Source organism: Scylla paramamosain, chromosome 41 (assembly GCF_035594125.1).
Source record: "Scylla paramamosain isolate STU-SP2022 chromosome 41, ASM3559412v1, whole genome shotgun sequence".
NCBI lineage: Eukaryota > Metazoa > Arthropoda > Malacostraca > Decapoda > Portunidae > Scylla > Scylla paramamosain.
This window is the reverse complement of record NC_087191.1, coordinates 12,034,467-12,046,966: the sequence shown is the minus strand read 5'-3', so window position 1 is coordinate 12,046,966 and position 12,500 is coordinate 12,034,467. Positions and strand designations below refer to the sequence as shown.

The 12,500-nt window shown below is 41.3% G+C and overlaps 1 long non-coding RNA gene across 7 annotated transcripts in view; it reads left to right on the top strand.

The window, feature by feature from the left end:
* LOC135093027 (uncharacterized) overlaps positions 1-12,500 on the top strand; it is a 115,386-nt gene that overhangs the window by 48,511 nt on the left and 54,375 nt on the right. For 6 of the 7 annotated variants that reach the window (XR_010263167.1, XR_010263169.1, XR_010263171.1 and 3 more), the window contains one exon: positions 5,034-5,080. The exons of the other annotated variant lie outside the window; for it this stretch is intronic. This is a non-coding gene — a long non-coding RNA (uncharacterized LOC135093027). The remainder of the gene's footprint in view (positions 1-5,033; positions 5,081-12,500) is intronic. 7 annotated transcript variants of the gene reach the window in all.

Here is a 12,500-nt window from a genome sequence, read left to right as displayed (position 1 = left end):
AGACCCCCTTTTAAGAACCTCAGGGTGTGTTGCTGTTTGGACTTCCTTTGTATTCCTTTTTTATCCTCCTCCTCCTCCTCCTCCTCCTCCTCCTCCTCCTCCTCCTCCTCCTCCTCACTCTTCACAATCTCTCAAACTTTACATAGTGTACGTAGATTATCATAAATATTCCTTATGGCAAACAATCTTAAAAGAGGCAGCCAATCTAGTGCTTATGCTCCCCCTCCTCCTCCTCCTCTTCCTCCTCTTCCTCCTCCTCCTACTTCTCCTCCATAAAAGGCGCGTCGTGTGAGGTGCGGGTAAATAAGGTTCTCTCCGTGGGTGTGTGTTTAGGTCACCCCACACAAACACACTTCGTGGTCATCCCTTCCTTCCTCAGACATGACCTAGCTCTTCCCTGCGCCCACACACACACACACACACACACACACACACACACGTAGTCTTTCCTTCTTCTGTTTCTGTCCGTCATCTTTTTCATTCGTGTCTTGTTTCCTTTTCTGTCCGTCTGTCTCAGTATATAGTTTGTCTGTCTGTGTGTTTGTCTGTCTATTTATCAGTCAGTCTGAGTGTTTACTGCTTCCCTGTACATTTGTTTGACTGTCTGTGTATCTGTCTGTCTCTCTATTTATCCAACTGTATTTCTTTCTGTCTATATGTCTATCTATTTATTTATCTATGTATTTGTCTGTGTCTTTCTGTCTGTCTGTCTGTCTGTCTGTCTGTCTGTCTGTCTGTCTGTCTGTCTGTCTCTACATATATACCTACATTCTCTCTCTCTCTCTCTCTCTCTCTCTCTCTCTCTCTCTCTCTCTCTCTCTCTCTCTCTCTCTCTCTCTCTCTCTCTCTCTCTCTCTCTCTCTCTCTCTCTCTCTCTCTCTCTCTCTCTCTCTCTTCCCACTCCTTTTATCTTCATCTCCCTCCCTCCTTGTTTATCTTTTTCCCTTTGCTCGTGTTCGCTTTATTTTTCCGGCTTTATTTATCTCTCTTTCTCTCCTTTATTTGTTCCTCTCATCCCCTCTTTCTCTCCATTTATTTCACCGTTTTTCTGCACCATTTTTCCTTATTTTTCTTATCCCTCCTCCTCCTCCTCCTCCTCCTCCTCCTCCTCCTCCTCCTCCTCCTCCTCCTCCTCCTCCTCCTCCTCCCAATATCGTGCGTAACTTTTGTCCCTCTTTCCCTCCAATAACCTCTCTCTCTCTCTCTCTCTCTCTCTCTCTCTCTCTCTCTCTCTCTCTCTCTCTCTCTCTCTCTCTCTCTCTCTCTCTCTCTCTCTCTCTCTCTCTTATCCCATCACCAATCCTACTATTCCCCTTCATAACTTCTTCCTCCTCCTCCTCCTCCTCCTCCTCCTCCTCCTCCTCCTCCTCCTCCTCCAAGCAAGCATCCGTTTATCTCATGCAAATCAGATGCTTCCGGCGGAACTGTATTTTGCCCTACTCCTCCTCCTCCTCCTCCTCCTCCTCCTCCTCCTCCTCCTCCTCCTCCTCCGCTTTTTATTTTTTTTTTTAATTTTCATCTCTTATTTCTCCTCTCCTTCGTCCGTTTTCATTAATTCCATCTTCACCTGTTCATTTATCTCCTGCTCCTCCTCCTCCTCCTCCTCCTCCTCCTCCTCCTCCTCCTCCTCCTCCTCCTCCTGCGCCATTCATCGTTATATCTTTCTAATTTAGATGATTTTCTTTGTTTTCCGTTTATCTTTATTTACTTCTTCCTTCCTTCCTTCCTTCCTTCCTTCCTTCCTTCCTTCCTTCCTTCCTTCCTTCCTTCCTTCCTTCCTCTAAACAATAATGACACGAGTTTATCTGTAATCTTTTCCTTCTTCAGAGAGAGAGAGAGAGAGAGAGAGAGAGAGAGAGAGAGAGAGAGAGAGAGAGAGAGGAATAACACATTGTTCAGTGTGTGTGTGTGTGTGTGTGTGTGTGTGTGTGTGTGTGTGTGTGTGTGTGTGTGTGTGTGTGTGTGTGTGTGCGTGCGCGCGCACGTACATGTCTTCGTTCTTCTCAATTAAGGTGTACACAGGTAACGTATTTTTGTTTTGTTTGTTTTTGTTGTTGTTGTTGTTGTTGTTGTTGTTTTTGTTCTTGTCGGTAGTGGTGATGGTGGTGGTGGTAGTGGTCATGCTCTTACAACTTGTCCTGATCAGAGAGAGAGAGAGAGAGAGAGAGAGAGAGAGAGAGAGAGAGAGAGAGAGAGAGAGAGAGAGAGAGAGAGAGAGAGAGAGAGAGAGAGAGAGAGAACGGCACTTTCTTTTCATCTACTGGATAGAGAGTGACGTGTTTGCATTACAGAGACAGGCCGCTCCGTCTTACTTCCAGAGAGAGAGAGAGAGAGAGAGAGAGAGAGAGAGAGAGAGAGAGAGAGAGAGAGAGAGATGGTTCTATTTATATTACTTTGCCTCACTACTGCTACTACTACTACTACTACTACTACTACTACTACTACTACTAACACTATATAAAAAAAACGATGGTTAAGTCTCGAAGCTAAAGTTGCAGAGGAAAGAGAGAGAGAGAGAGAGAGAGAGAGAGAGAGAGAGAGAGAGAGAGAGAGTTTTAAATGCAATTCATGTCTTTTTGAATTGATATTTGTGTGTGTGTGTGTGTGTGTGTGTGTGTGTGTGTGTGTGTGTGTGTGTGTGTGTGTGTGTGTGTGTGTGTGTGTGTGTGTGTGTGTGTGTGTGTGTTTAATTTCTTCTTTTCTTCATGATCTTTTCTCCTAGTTTTATTTATTTTTTGCATTGTTATTTTTTTTAACCGGATCACGTTTAAGTTCCAAAATAATGATTAAGTAATGCTGAATTGATGTGTGTGTGTGTGTGTGCGTGTGTGTGTGATGAGTGACCAGGTAAATTCATTCATTAATTCCAGCAGGTATTTTGAGAAGAGTGATTTGCTTCTCCTCGTAATGACTGTCACTGCGTCCCTTAATGAAATGTGCTGATTGATGACACACACACACACACACACACACACACACACACACACACACACACACACACACACACACACACACACACACACACACACACACTAATTCAGCATCACTTTTTCACTGATTCCTAAATAGCAACTTGATTAAATTACCACTAAAAATAAGAAGAATTAAAAAGAATAACTACAGTAAAAATAATAATAGAAGAGGAGGAACAACAAATACAATAACAAAAAGAGGACGAGGTAACACACACACGCACACACACAGTTCATCTAATCTCTCTCTCTCATATTCACATTTGTCATTTTTCTTTTATTTCTTCATATATTTTCCCTTTACTGACTATTATTTTTTTCCCCTCCTCGTGCTCCCTCAAGACTTATTTCCCCGTTTCAGTTTTTCCCCTCTCTGGACTTTAATAAATTTCCTCGCCTTGCCGATCTTAATTTATGATCTTGGCGTGAGAATCAATCAGCATTTATGTCTTTCGTCTCTCTCTCTCTCTCTCTCTCTCTCTCTCTCTCTCTCTCTCTCTCTCTCTCTCTCTCTCTCTCTCTCTCTCTCTCTCTCTCTCTCTCTCTCTCTCTCTCTCTCTCTCGTCACGTCAGTCATTCATCTTTTATGTCAAGTCAAACAATTCCTCTCTCTTTCTCTCTCTCTCCTCACATTTACTTTCTCATTTACTCTCTCTCTCTCTCTCTCTCTCTCTCTCTCTCTCTCTCTCTCTCTCTCTCTCTCTCTCTCTCTCTCTCTCTCTCTCTCTCATCCTTTCCCCATCTCCTCCTGACCAGTTCTATGTTTTCTTTCCTTTCCTTCCTTCCTTCCTTCCTTCCTTCCTTCCTTCCTTCCTTCCTTCCTTCCTTCCTTTCCTTTCCTTTCCTTTCCTTTCCTTTCCTTTCCTTTCCTTCCTTCCTTCCTTCCTTCCTTCCTTCCTTCTTTCTTTCCTTCCTCATCCTATCTCTCCTTAAGGATCCCAAACCAGGGACACTTCGGCACTGCCCCACACCTGTCGAGATCCTTAGCAGCAGGTGTGTGTTTGGGGGAAATTACCTTAGCGGGGGAGGGGGAAGGGTTGTGGCGGTGGTGGTGGGTATTGGGGTGGGCTGGTATCTCGTTTTCTTTCATGTTGCGTGGAAATGGTTTGGGATTGTTGGATTTTACGTTTTCTGTTGTCGTGTGTGTGTGTGTGTGTGTGTGTGTGTGTGTGTGTGTGTGTGTGTGTGTGTGTGTGTGTGTAATAATCTGATATTGTGTTGAGAATTATTGTATATGGATATGAGTTGAGTCTCTCTCTCTCTCTCTCTCTCTCTCTCTCTCTCTCTCTCTCTCTCTCTCTCTCTCTCTCTCTCTCTCTCTCTCTCTCTCTCTCTCTCTCTCTCTCTCATATATTCACCTGTGTTTGTTTTTGTTGTTTATTTTCTTAGTTACACATTTTGCTTTTCATTTCTCAATGTTTATCTTTGTTGTTGTTTTTTTCCTTTTTCTCCCTCTTTTTATTTTCGTTTCTATATTTGAACATGTAAAGGACTTGATACGTGTGTGTGTGTGTGTGTGTGTGTGTGTGTGTGTGTGTGTGTGTGTGTGTGTGTGTGTGTGTGTGTGTGTGTGTGTGTGTGTCAGGCTCGCAGTATTCAGTATTCTGACAACTTTATCTTGTGCTACACTAAATTCACATGTTCTCGTGTACGTATATATATTTTTTGAGTTTCCATACAATATCCCTTTTGTATGACATGTTTTAAAGAGCGACTAGCCTTTATCCTTCCTTTCTTCCTTATTTTATTATTTTTTCCCTTCATTCATTCATTCCTTCATTAGTTCGTTCGCTCGTTCTTTGATTCGTTCGTTCCTTGCTTCCTTCCGTCCTTCCTTTTCTTTTGTCCTTCCTTCCTTCCTTCCTTCTTCCTTTTCTCTTCGTTTGTTCGTTCCTTCCTTCCTTTCATCAGTCCTTCCTGCCTTCCATTCTTCCTTTTTTTCTTTCTTCATTTTCCTTCCCTCCTTCCTTCCTTCCTTTCTTTCTTTCGTCCTTCCTTCAAACCTACCTACTTACCTTCCTAACACCCTTTCTATTTTAAATCAGTCTCTCATTTTTACAGATTTATAACCAGTGTGAAGCCGTAAGGGGCACCATCTTTCTCTACCAGTAAGTACAACGTCTATTTTATTATGATTAAGCCATTAGCATATTCTTATCACGTCTTGCCGCTTGTCTTAGCTTTTAACAGGTGCCAGCGGAGGTCGCCAGGGTTTTCAAGGGTGCTTCTCTGATTCTAGTGGTAGTTTAACGTGGGCTCTGTATCATTGATGGTAAAAATATGTACAAGGACGATTAATCTTCTCTGTGGCCTTTGAAATCTTAGTAATGTGAGAAAAAGGGGTTTGAGAATATGGGACTTGTGCTTAATGGCTTGTGATATTCTTTCCTTGTTTTTTTTTTTTTTTGTTTCTTTTGCGTATAGTCTTTCTTGTTCTCCTTTCACTGCTCCTTCTCCTCCTCCTCTTTCTCCTCCTCCTCCTCCTCCGCCTGTTACAAAAGACACATTTTCTTAATCATAAAACTGCACTTTAATCATAAAATTCTCCTTTCTCTTTACCTTATCGTCTTTGTCATCCATGTTTCACTGCTCCTGCTTCTGCTAAAACACACATCTTCGTAATCTTATTGGTGTCTTCTGTTATTATCTTCTTTATCATCATTTCCCTATTCCTCCTAATAATACAAGCATTTTTTTTTCTGTCGTGTTCATTATTCATCTTTTCCTATTCTCGTATCATCCTGTCACTGTTTTATCTTCTCATCTTTATCACCCACCTTTCTTTATTCTGTTTCTGATGGTATAGACATTTTTTTTTATTATCTTTATCGTTTTTTATCATTCATCTTTTCCTTCACATTTTTTTTTTCATCCTATCGCTGTTTCCTCTTCTTATTATCATCTTTATCACCCACTTTTTCCTACTCTTACTGCTGCTAACACACACACACACACACACACACACACACACACACACACACACACACACACACACACACACACACACACACACACACACACACACACACACACACACACATTTTCTTCTCTTCTCTTCTCTTCTCGTTGCTCTTATTCCCTTTTCTCTCCTCGTCTTCCTCCTCCTACTGCTGCTAACACTTATATTTCTTTTCCTATCGTCTTCATCATCTACCTTTCTCTGTTCCTTCTGGTAGCACATATTTTTGTTTCTTATCGTCCACTCTTATTCACTTTTCTCTCCTTCTCCTCCTCCTTCTCCTCTTCCTCCTACTGCTACTACTACTAAAACACATTTTCTCCTTGTCTTTACTATTTTCGTTTCTTTGTTCCTTCGGTTGGCATATATTTTCTTATCGTCTAGTCTTATTCACTTTCTCTCTCTCTCTCTCTCTCTCTCTCTCTCTCTCTCTCTCTCTCTCTCTCTCTCTCTCTCTCTCTCTCTCTCTCTCTCTCTCTCTCTCTCTCTCTCTCTCTCTCTCTCTCTCTCTCTCTCCCTCCCTCCCTCCCTCCCTCCCTCCCTCCCTCCTCCTCCTCTGCTACACAAGCCCTGCCATCCATCAGAATAGCAGGAGTTTCTCAGAGTTTCCGAGTCCTCTTTCCAACTTGCAAAACTAATATTGTGTGTGATATAAGTAAAGCTTTCTTCAAATTGACATCAACATACTCTCTCTCTCTCTCTCTCTCTCTCTCTCTCTCTCTCTCTCTCTCTCTCTCTCTCTCTCTCTCTCTCTCTCTCTCTCTCTCTCTCTCTCTCTCTCTCTCTCTCTCTCTCTCTCTCTCTCTCTCTCTCTCTCAAAAGTTATTTAAGTTTGAATCGTGTCAAGTTTGAATGTAAACACTGATAGATTTCCGATGTGTGTGTGTGTGTGTGTGTGTGTGTGTGTGTGTGTGTGTGTGTGTGTGTGATCCGTCAGTCTTCCCTCATCCTAGCCTCCTTCTCCCCCTCCTTCTTCTTCTCCTCTTCTTCCTCCTCCTCCTGACTCAGCTCTCATCACAGTCACTAATAATTCTTACCTTCTCACTAACTCATTCATTTGTTTAATTAAATCCAACTCATATTCATTTCAGTCAATCTCCTCCTCCTCCTCCTCTTCCTCCTCCTTTGCCACCTCCAAAAAAATGTACATAATCCCAAAGAACGAGAGAGAGAGAGAGAGAGAGAGAGAGAGAGAGAGAGAGAGAGAGAGAGAGAGAGAGAGAGAGAGCATTCCTCCTCTCTGAACTTCCACTAATACTCTCCTTTACGAGTTTTGGAAAGTTTGAAAGTTCGGTTTGATACTGAAATCTCCCTCTCCCTCTCTCTCTCTCTCTCCCTCTCCCCCTCCCTCTCTGCCTTTCCTCTTCCTCCCTCGTACCCTTTTCCCTTCCATATCCTCCCTCCCTCTCACAATCTGCCTCTTACTTTCCCCTCCCCTCTCCCTTTCCTTTCCCATTTATTCATTCTATATATTTCTCTCCTCCTCCTCCTCCTCCTCCTCCTCCTCCTCCCGTCTCGTGAATATGGGAGAACTAAGTTTCCTTTCACGTGAGAGAGAGAGAGAGAGAGAGAGAGAGAGAGAGAGAGAGAGAGAGAGAGAGAGAGAGAGAGAGAGAGAGAGAGATCAGTTTGTGTGTGTATGTATGTGTGAAGATACAGAAATATCATTATTTTTTGTTTGATAAATTTGTGAAAAAGAAATTAAATACCCAAACGTAATTGAAAAAAAGAAACAGGCGTAGAAATGCCATAAAATATATTGAATTACATAGAAATAAAAAAAACGAAGAAAATAAGAATGTAAAGCGAAATACGTTTTAAGAAATATGAATAAAAATCTTTCTCATTCTTGTGTTTTTAGAAGATTTATTTGCTGATGTACTTATTTATTTATTTGTTTGTTTGTTTGTTTGTTTGTTTGATCAATCCGTATCGTGTTTTCATTTATATTCACTTGTTTTCATTCTCCTCTTAATTTTTGCTTCATTTTCACAATTCTTCTTTTTTTAATGTTTGTTTTCTGTTATTCTTTCTTTCAACCAACTATTTTTTCAGCTTCCTCATTCTTTTATTTTTTATTCTCTCTCTCTCTCTCTCTCTCTCTCTCTCTCTCTCTCTCTCTCTCTCTCTCTCTCTCTCTCTCTCTCTCTCTCTCTCTCTCTCTCTCTCTCTCTCTCTCTCTCTCTCTCTCTCTCTCTCTCTCTCTCTCTCTCTACAGACATTCAGTATATTTCTTTTTTTCTTTTCTTTTTTTCTCTTTTTCTCTCGCTTTGATGTTATTCAAGTTTCCGCCATGTTGTGCCTTGCTGTATCGCTGTGGCCTTTGAGGGGGAGAGAGAGAGAGAGAGAGAGAGAGAGAGAGAGAGAGAGAGAGAGAGAGAGAGAGAGAGAGAGAGAGAGAGACTACGAGTATAATAGACTAACGTTATAAATTTGTGATGTAGTAGTTGTATATATAACGGATGTACACACACACACACACACACACACACACACACACACACACACACACACACACACACACACACACAGAGAGAGAGAGAGAGAGAGAGAGAGAGAGAGAGAGAGAGAGAGAGAGAAAGGAGATTAGGAGTCCTATGAAGAGGAGGAGGAGGAGGAGAGCAAAAAAAAACAAATGAACAAACACGTAATTATACAAAATAGTTTACTTCCTCGTTTTCTTTCTCTCTTTCTCTCTTTGTTTACAACTGGAATGAAAAAGCGAAGTGTTTGGTGTTGAAACGAAATTTTTTGCAATAATTCCTCTAAGTCCTTCACAGAGAGAGAGAGAGAGAGAGAGAGAGAGAGAGAGAGAGAGAGAGAGAGAGAGAGAGAGAGAGAGAGAGAGACATTTCGAAGCTTAAACTAGACGTATTTTTTGGTTGAGCTGAAGTGAAGCATTAGAAGCTTTGAGTTTTTCTTTCTTTCTTACTTTATTTCTTTCTCTGCTTCTTGCTTGTGTACTGTCATTCTTTTCTTCTTCCTTTTATTTATTCTTGTCGTTCTTCTTTGATTCATTCATTTACTTACTGATTTATTCATTTAGTTCTTATAATTTTCCATTCCTGACTAGATTTTATTCGGAAAAAAGAGAAAAAAACAATATTTACTCTTTTTCTTGTTCTTATTCTCGTTCTTGTTCCTGTTCTTCATCTTCTTCTTCTTATATCTCTTTATCCGCATGAAAGAAAAAAGAATAATGGTCCTTTGTTTTTCTTTTTCTTTTATTTTTCTTGTCCAGTAAGGAAAGAAAATATCTGGTGTGTTTTCTCTTGTTTCGTTGCTAAGAAGGATAGGATTTTCATTTTAATATTTTTTTCTGTCTTGTTTTTCTTCCTTTCTTGCTCCTTTTCTTCTCCTCAGAGGTCTTGCAATGAATGGCAGTATTTGGTTTAAGTTTTTTTTTCCCCTTTTCTTTTTCTCTTTAATGTTTTCAGTTTGCTTATTGTTTCTTTTGTTTTTCTTTTTTTTTTTATCCTTTTTGTCCATTCCTTTTTTCTCTTTTATTCATCTTTATTTTACTTTTCTTCTTGCATCTATTTTTTTCCTATTTTCCCCCTTTCCTGTCTTGTAGCCTTGTTCTTTATTTTCCTTTTTTACTGTCATTTTTTTTCCTTTCCCTTTTTTCTTATCTTTGTGTCTTTTGTGACCTTTCCTTCCATTAACCTAACCTAACCACCCCACACCTCCCCACCTCCCCATCTATCACACTGCTATTCCTTCCCACTGCTACCCACCCCTATCTGTGCCCCCTCCCATGACCCCAACTGCTACACCTCTACACCCCATCACCCCTCACCACACCTACTAACACTGCTATTCACTCACAAGGCCCCTGCTCTCTCTCCTCCCTTCTCCCCTATCACTGACGGCCATCCCCTCAGCCGCATCCCACCGCTGCCACCAAATTTTTCGGGTACAAAATGACCAGTAATGTCGATTAGCATTTTATTAACCAACCTTGTCACATTGCCAACCTGGAGTGTGTGTGTGTGTGTGTGTGTGTGTGTGTGTGTGTGTGTGTGTGTGTGTGTGTGTGTGTGTGTGTGTGTGTGTGTTTCAGAGAGAGGGGGGCATACACCAGGTTCATTCCTTTATTGTATTTATTTATGTTTTTTGTTTGTTTGTTTGTTTGTTTTGTTTATTGTGTGTGTATTTGTTTTGTGTTGTTTGTTTTCGGTGTTCGATTTTTTTTATTGATGTTTTCTTTTTCCTTTCTTTCTTTCTTTCTTTCGGTTATTTATTTTACTTATCGTTTCATTTGTTCAGTATTATTTTGTTTTCTGATTTTACCTATTTTTTTCTATTTCTTCATTTATTGTTTACTTATGTAGTGTTGTTCTCTCTTTCCGTTTTCTTTGTTTTTATTCACTTTAAGTCTAAGTTCTTGTTTCATTTAAGTGCTCACAAATTATTTCAAACACACTTAAGTGATTAGTTTGAGAGAGAGAGAGAGAGAGAGAGAGAGAGAGAGAGAGAGAGAGAGAGAGAGAGAGAGAGAGAGAGAATGTCGCAGGGTGAGGAAAGTGGAGGGAAAGAGGAAGAGGAAAAGGAAATCCTGACCCTTCACGCATCTCTCTCTCTCTCTCTCTCTCTCTCTCTCTCTCTCTCTCTCTCTCTCTCTCTCTCTCTCTCTCTCTCTCTCTCTCTCTCTCTCTCTCTCTCCATCAATACCTGTTCAGTTAAATTACCTAGACACTCTCCTCACTGTTTGAGAGAGAGAGAGAGAGAGAGAGAGAGAGAGAGAGAGAGAGAGAGAGAGAGAGAGAGAGAGAGAGAGAGACTCACTTAAGGATGAATTTTTTATGAAGAAAATTTCATGAAACTCAAGAAGAGGAGGGGAAAGAAGAAGAAGAGAAGGAGGAGGAGGAGGAAGAAGAAGAAGTAGTAGTAGAGGAAGAGGAGGAGCTGCTGGTTATAAGGAGGAGGTCACAGGAATAGAGTGTGGAAAAAGGAAGGAAGAAGAGGGAGGAGACGAGGAAGAGGAGGAGGAGGAGGAGGAATAAGAATAATAAGGAAAAAAAGAAAGTTGAGAGAGGAGGAAAAGGAGAAAGAGGATGTGAAGAAGAGAGAGGAGGAGGAGGAGGAGGAGGAGGAGGAGGGAATTAAAGGAGAAACGATTGGGGCTTAGTCAGGGAAAGAGGAGGAGGAGGACGAAGAAGAAAAAGAAGAAAAAGAATAAGAAGAAGAGGAGGATGAGGAGGAGATGGATAAGGACATTGACAAGGAAGATCAGAAGGAAAAATAGAGTTGATGGAGGAGGAGGAGGAGGAGGAGGAGGAAGATGAGAATAAGAAGAAGGACAAGAAGAGAGGAGGAAGATAAAGACGATGCAATAGATAGGAGGAGATGACACATGACCAGGGAAGACAAGCAGGAGGAGGAGAAGGAGGAGGAGGAGGGCAAGGAAACAGAAACGGAGAAAAACAAAGAATTTCAAAGAGAAGGAGGAAGAAGAAGAAAAGGGGGAGGAGAAGGAAGAGGAGGAAGAGGAAGAAGAAAATAAGAGGTGTACGGAAAGGAGGAAGAGGAGGAGAAGGAAGAAGCTGAATGAAGAGGTGTATGGAGAGAGGGAAGAGGAGAATTAGAAAGAGGAAAAGCTGGAGGAGGAGGAGGAAGAGGAAGAGGAGGCTGAAAGGAGAGGTGTATGGAAAGAAGGAAGACGAGGAAGAAGAGGAGGAGGAGGAAGAAGAAGTAAAGAAGGCTAGATAGACATGTATATGGGAAGGAAAGTGAAGGAGAGGAGAAGGAGGAGGAGGAAGAAGAGGAGGCTGGATGGATAAGTGAATGGAAAGGAGAAGGAAGAGGAACGGACAGATAGATAGGGAAGAGGAAGAGGAGTTCAGGTGAGGGAGTTCAGGTAAGCAAGGGAGAATTTACTCTGATTTACAACCTCTAGTTAGAAACGATGAGGGGAGACAGGGATTACTGAGAGAGAGAGAGAGAGAGAGAGAGAGAGAGAGAGAGAGAGAGAGAGAGAGAGAGAGAGAGAGAGAATGTTTAGGGTGATATATTTTCTTTTTTCTCTTGTTTTTTTTGTTGTTTTGTTTCTTCTTGTTTTTGTTGTTGTTGTTGTTGTTCTTCCCCTTCTCTTGTTCTTGTTCTTTTTGTTCTTGTTCTCCTCCTTGTCCTCCTCCTATCTTTTCTTATCTAACAGCAAAAACAACAACTACTACTACTACTACTACTACTACTACTACTACTACTACTACTACTACTACTACTTGGTTAGCGGCAGGTCACTTATGGAGGTCAGGAGCTGGTTCACTATGGTCAGGTGTGTGAAGCAGGGTCGTTCAGGTTTTTGAGACTTTGAGGCTTCGAAGTGCCGGCGTGGTGAAGCATTTTAAAGAGAGATAGAGAGAGAGAGAGAGAGAGAGAGAGAGAGAGAGAGAGAGAGAGACGATAGGGTAGTTTTAGAAATTTTATGACTATTATTATTTTTATTATCATTTTTGTCATTTCGGTTATAATTGTTGCTACTGCTGGTGCTTTTACAATTCTCTCTCTCTCTCTCTCTCTCTCTCTCTCTCTCTCTCTCTCTCTCTCTCTCTCTCTCTCTCTCTCTC